This window comes from Leptonychotes weddellii, chromosome 5 (assembly GCF_054177405.1).
Source record: "Leptonychotes weddellii isolate Sample4059 chromosome 5, ASM5417740v2, whole genome shotgun sequence".
NCBI classification, from domain to species: domain Eukaryota; kingdom Metazoa; phylum Chordata; class Mammalia; order Carnivora; family Phocidae; genus Leptonychotes; species Leptonychotes weddellii.
In genome coordinates, this window is record NC_138373.1 from 48,223,363 (window position 1) to 48,229,581 (window position 6,219).

Genomic DNA, 6,219 nt, shown 5'->3' on the forward strand with positions numbered 1-6,219 from the left:
ATTGGTGAATCTGGGGAAGGATATATAGGACTTCTGTGTTCTGTTCTTGAAATTGGAATTTTTCTACAGGTTTAAATTTATTTCAAAGTTAAATTCCCCCAAAAAGTATATGATAAAACTCAATACCAACTTTTAGGTTAGCAAAGTAAGCAAATACTACATACCTAGAGAGAGAAACAGACCAAGACATACTGAAAGACAGACACAGAGAGATGGGGGAAGGGAGAAAAAGTCATTATCTGAGACAGTTTTCTATATTTATGTACATACATAGGGACTTTGTTGCTGTTTTTAAAAATAGGATCATACTGTACAAATACAACTTGCTTTTTTTACTTAAAAATATAACTTAGCAATCTTTCCAGATCAGTAAGCTAAATCTACCTCAATCTTTTTTAATTACTGCATAGAATTGCCTTATATTGCTAGTCCATCATTTTTAAACCAATTACCCATCAGAAGATATTTAAGTTGCTACCTAATATCCTCTAAAACATTTATTTTCATTTTACAGTTTTACTACCAAATCGTATGCCTAAAGTCAGCATGTGAACTACTGCATGTCACAGGGGGGAAAAAAATCCTCGGACTTGGGTCACATAAATATTCAAAAGTAATGATGAGTTCAAGGCAAGGTTAGTGCCAATGGACAAATAAATAAGATTCTTCAGTGGGGCCTAAATTTCTCATATGCCCACTGTCTAGCAGAGCAACTGGCAAATTTTCAAGGGTCTCATCATCTTTTTCTTTCTAATAGTCTACTTGCTTTTAGAACTCTACTTTATTTTGATTTAGGAGGCCTCTTTGTCAGTCTACTTAGGAATGGGCATTGCAATTTCTACGCTTATCCTACAGCTATTAGCATTTTCCAGAATGCCCACACATGTGAAATTATTCAGGCACATTGATAATCAGCAAACACAGAATCAGAGGAACCATTTTATCCTCTGTATTTGTTGCTAAAGAACCATTCTCCCTTGATGTATTCATTGGGGATGGCAGAGTTTCTGCATACATGTCATTATTCTGTAATTAGAAGAGGGAAGTGGGAGGGGCCATCCATGAAAGAATGTAAGCTTCCCAAAGCAAGATAGGGCTGTGTCAGAGGTATCTACAGCGCCACACCCTGCCAACATCCCAAGGGGGACATTAAGGACAGTAGAAGCAGAGGTTGGCCCTGGACAAGCATTCAAAGCCTTGGACATTTCTCTTGCAAAACTGACCCCCAAAACACTGGGGAATTGCTAGAAATACAAGGTAGGATTTCTATGCATAAACAGAAAATAAGCTTGTGTGTGGTTATTTTTGTGAGGCTTTTGATTTTGTTCAATGGGACCAGTGAAGCTAAGAGAATGGGTAACCTAGGAGTTACCTTCCTGCTTGCCTCCATTTCCTAGTAAGTGTCACGGTCATCAAAGACTCAAGATCTGCCCTCTTTGGGGAAGACACGGTCACGGAGCCTGGGACACCAGCTCCTGCTCCTGACTCATCACTGTTTGCTCTCACCAAAGAACAAGTCGGTCAGGAAGCCGCGCCACAGCCATCCATGGCTTTTAAAGACACTGGGAAGACATCCGTGGAACCAGAGGTAGCGAGTCACCGGATTAGAGTTACTCTTACCAGCCGCAACGTAAAATCTTTAGAGAAGGTATGTGCTGGCTTGATCAGAGGCCCAAAGGAAAAGAATCTCAAAGTGAAAGGACTAGTTTGGATGCCTACCAAGACTATTGAGAATCACTACAAGAAAAACTCCTTGTGGTGAAGATTCTAAGACTTGGGATCATTTTCAGATGAGGATCCACAGGCGTCTCATTGATTGGCACCGTCCTTCTGAGATTGTTAAGCAGATTACTTCCATCAGTATTGAGCAAGGGGTTGAGGTTGAAGTCACCATTGCAGATGCTTAAATCAACCTTTTTAATAAATAAATTATTAGTTGTTAAAAAAAAAAAGACTCAAAATCTTAGGAGTGAAAAGTTTATAAACGCCACTGCCACAATCACCCTTCCACTTAAACCACACATGATAGTCACTTTAAAAATATTAAATTTTCAATTCACCATCATTCTTACAGCTGGGGAGAAAAATCCATTTGAGTTAACTACAATGATTAATAAAAGCACGTAAGTGTCCTTTTGTCTTTTTAAATATAGTATTTATTCATGAAGGTCTAGGTTTAAAATTAAGGCACAAGGTTTTTAACCAAAGCACATTCATAGATATGCATTGATTTTTTTTTTAAAGATTTTATTTATTTATTTGACAGAGAAAGACACAGCGAGAGAGGGAACACAAACGGGGAGTGGGAGAGGGAGAAGCAGACTCCCCGCCGAGCAGGGAGCCTGATGCGGAACTTGATCCCAGGACTCCAGGATCATGACCTGAGCCGAAGGCAGTCGCTTAACCAACTGAGCCACCCAGGCGCCCGATATGCATTGATTTTTCCCAAGCACTATATTACCTATTTTCCCCACCCCCAGGAAAGAGTTACATAAATTGGAGTGTGTTCTGATAAGCATAGGTTAGATGAAAATAATTGATACTACTATGAATACAGGAAAAGAAAATCAACCTTATATTTTCTAACAATTGAAACAAGTGAGAAGCAACTCTTCAACACAGAACAATAAAGTATCACATTATAATATATTATCTTTTTTGTCTAATAGAAAAGGGAAGACAGACAAGAAAATTACTAATAGTCAAACTAGTTCAAATAAAGCACAATTCAAAAGTGCTTCATCTGAGATTGTGGAGTTTCAAGAGTTTTAAAAGGCATTCCAGAGACATGCTAATGAATACATTTCTCAGGCACTTCCAGACAACTGGTATATGAGGCTGCAATAAAAAGATCCAGGAACATACTCATCATGTTTTTGTTGTTGGACAAGACAGTTGACCTAAATTCTTCTGTATTTCACATGAAGCAATAGCATCATGGAGGTGTGTAGAATTACAGGATGCTCCAGAAATATCGAGCCACCCCACATAAAAGAGGTAGCCCACTACTGATCACAGGTGACCTTCTAGAGCACATTATAGTCATGACTTACCAAATTCCAATCACTTCAGGTAATTTCTTTTGATTTTTTCTTGCAATATCATTAAAACCCAAAAGCATGTCATATGAATGTGCCTACTTCCCAAAGATCACTTTAAAGTCCTAGTTTCCAAATCATCAAATTCTCTCACCCCTGAATTTCTCAGCCTAAAAGTTTACATCCAATCCAGAAATCAAGTGACCTGAATTCATTTCCTGGCTTCAGTGGGCAAGTCACTAAATGTCTCCTTTGCCTTACTTCCTCATCAATAAAATGGGCCAATGCTCATCATACCTTTGTGTAGAACGTTGTGACAATAAATGAACTCTTGAGAAGAAAAATTCCATTCAGATTCAACTTCTATCTATTGAGGTGTCTACCCTGAGCTGGGCACTCTGTTACATATTTTACTTATATTTTTCCATTTAATGGAATAGCCCAATTAGGTAGACATTATTAGCTACAGCCTAAGACAAAAAACTGAGGGCCAGAAAAGGTGAATTACTTTTCTCAGCACAACTAGCCACAGGCAAACACAGGATTCAAATTTCAATCTGGTGCTCTTTCTTATTATTTCTACTTCCATCTTTGTATAGTCAAAATGATATTACAGTAATAAGATTTTCCAGTAGAATGAAATTTTTAGCAAACACCAATAAACTACTAGAGAAAGCAAAGAAGACTGCAAAGATCATTTGTAAAGTTTGGGTCTGAACCAGACTCTTGAGCACATACATCCCGAGGTCAAGGAGCTGTGACACTGAACTTTCTGGGGAGGCAAATATAAATACATATAAATATAATCTGGAAAGGAGAAAACTCCAGACTCCTTTCGGAAAGAAACAAGGAATTTATTAATTTAGGAGTGAGGAAGAGTAGAAATATATGAGAGGTAAATATTTGACTAGCAGTGGGAGACTCAGAAATGAGGGGAACACCTGAATTCCTGGGATAGACAGTCTTTAGATAATATCCAGCAAGTGAGAAAGTTTACTGCCTGCTAGGAACTGCAAAGCCCAAGATTCCTTGGAATGTATTTATAGCTGCTCCATCACTAAGGCGCCAACATCTGATCTGTTCTTTCCAAAATAGGTTTTTAAAAATTCAAAAGGAAAAAGGCAAGAGCCCTATAAACAACGTCTTCTGTGGCCGATTGTAAACATTACCACCAAAGAGAATAGCAGACAGTTGCTTGCAAAGTCTGAACAGACCTTCAGTCTGATAAGAGAGAAGGCTTCAGGGTGGGGGCTGCAGAAAGGAAGAGCAGCTGCTCCTCTCGGCTTCTTGGCTCTCCTGACCTGAGGAGAAGAAACCCCAGCTGACCCACCTGTTTAGAAGGAAGACAACATGGTGAGCAAATTTCCTCGATGGGTATTGAATGCAGACCCTGTTCCATGCTTCTTTTGGCCAAGGTGTGTGGCCAAAAGAAGGAAGTGAGGAGCCCGGAGTCCTAATCTTCTGAGAGTCTCAGGTGCTTTTCAACTCCTTCCTGGGAGAAAGAAGTTCTGTCTATGGGAGACTAGTCTATGGGAGCTAGAGGTTTTATCAAAGAAGACCCAAAGTCTTAATTAATGATTGATAACACCTAGATGGGGGTTACCACAGAATTACAGTGGCACAATCTCTCATCCAAGATTCAGAAATCCAAAGGGCTGTGAAAATAAAAGTTTCTTTTTTTGTAACTCATTTGACAAGCAAAACCTGATCCAGCTTCTTCCGGTGACCAAACCTGACCTGGATTTAAGAGAGGGTGTTAGGGGGTGCTGCCCCAAGCCCCTAGATGATTATGAAATATTTAGTATATCCACCATCCTCTCTTTCCAAAATATGAAACATTATGAGTTCCAAGAATACCTAGCTCCAAATGTCTTGGTAATGGATTGTGGACCTGTATTATATATCTTTAAATGTTCTTTTTTCTTTCTTCTTTTGTTCTAAATGCAGGTTAAGTTATGTCTCACACAATATAAGCAATTAATTCACAGTTTCTTAGTAAGCAGCTACGTGTTCCCAGAAAATGCACAATTTGCCAGACCATGTATGTTAGCTTGCAAGGTCAGCCACCAAACTTCGGAAGAGCCCACAAGGTGAGCTTCCCACACCAGGAAACTACCACGGCCAGGAAGGAACTGCCAGAATTATATGTAGACTACCTACGACAGCCTCACACACAAAGAAATCACCTGAGAATCTTTAAAAAATACTGCCCTAAAAGGGATCCACTTCAGTGACAATTAACAACCTTACCTCTGTGAACTCTCACATTTAAATTTTTCATTTATCTGTCTCACACATTAACGTTTTCATTTCAGTCCTGATGAGCTTCAGAAACTCAGCACCAGCTCTACCTGCACAATCCCAAATTCTGAAAATTTTTATCAGTGAAAAGCATACCCCAAAACAAACTAAAAACTTAATATATACTGCTCATCCCCTTTTCCATTTCATATTTGGTGGAATCGTTTTATTTCAAACACACCATGAAAGAATAGGCACTTGACAATCATTTCTTCTGGATGAATCTGGAAGGTAAAAACTCAGCTATCTGTCTAGAAAGACACTTACTAAGAGCTCAAACCCATAGGTGGAGCCTCTGGGATCTCAAAATGCTCTGCTTGTTTTTAAGGATTTGATAATCAATATTTTCTTGTCCTATATGCCAAACTAATTTGTTCTAAATGTAACACTCTTTAGTGGAATGTGGATGACAAATATGCATACTCAAGGATCTACAGCTTTTAAATGTTATATCTAGTCTCCCATGTATATTTAGGCACCAAATTAAAGGATCATCTGCTTGGACTTTTTGAAATCTAAAATAGATCAGGAATAATGTTTGCCCCAGACTGCTGCTGTTTAAATGAAAGTGTTTAGCCCAGAGTTCTGTCACGTCTGTCAGAATATCTGACTTGTAAATTTTGTGTGCTTACAGATTTTGGGTAAAAATACAACAAAAGTTGCATACACACACGCGCGTGCACACACACAATGAGAGAGGAAGCAATTTAAAATGAAAATAAAATAGAAAACCAGTAGCTACTTCTTGTCAAACCAAAAAAAGAAAGAAAGACATAATTGCCTACATTTACAAAAGAAGCCAACAGTAAGGAGGAAGAAGAGTTATTTAGGGTAAAACAGCCAGGAATTATAACTAAGATTCATGGGAATGAAAAATTGG

The 6,219-nt window shown here is 38.5% G+C and overlaps 1 pseudogene; it reads left to right on the forward strand.

The window, feature by feature from the left end:
* Window positions 1-1,546: 1,546 nt before the first annotated feature.
* On the forward strand, window positions 1,547-1,926 carry LOC115941573 (small ribosomal subunit protein uS10 pseudogene; annotated as a pseudogene).
* The last annotated feature ends 4,293 nt before the right edge of the window (window positions 1,927-6,219 follow it).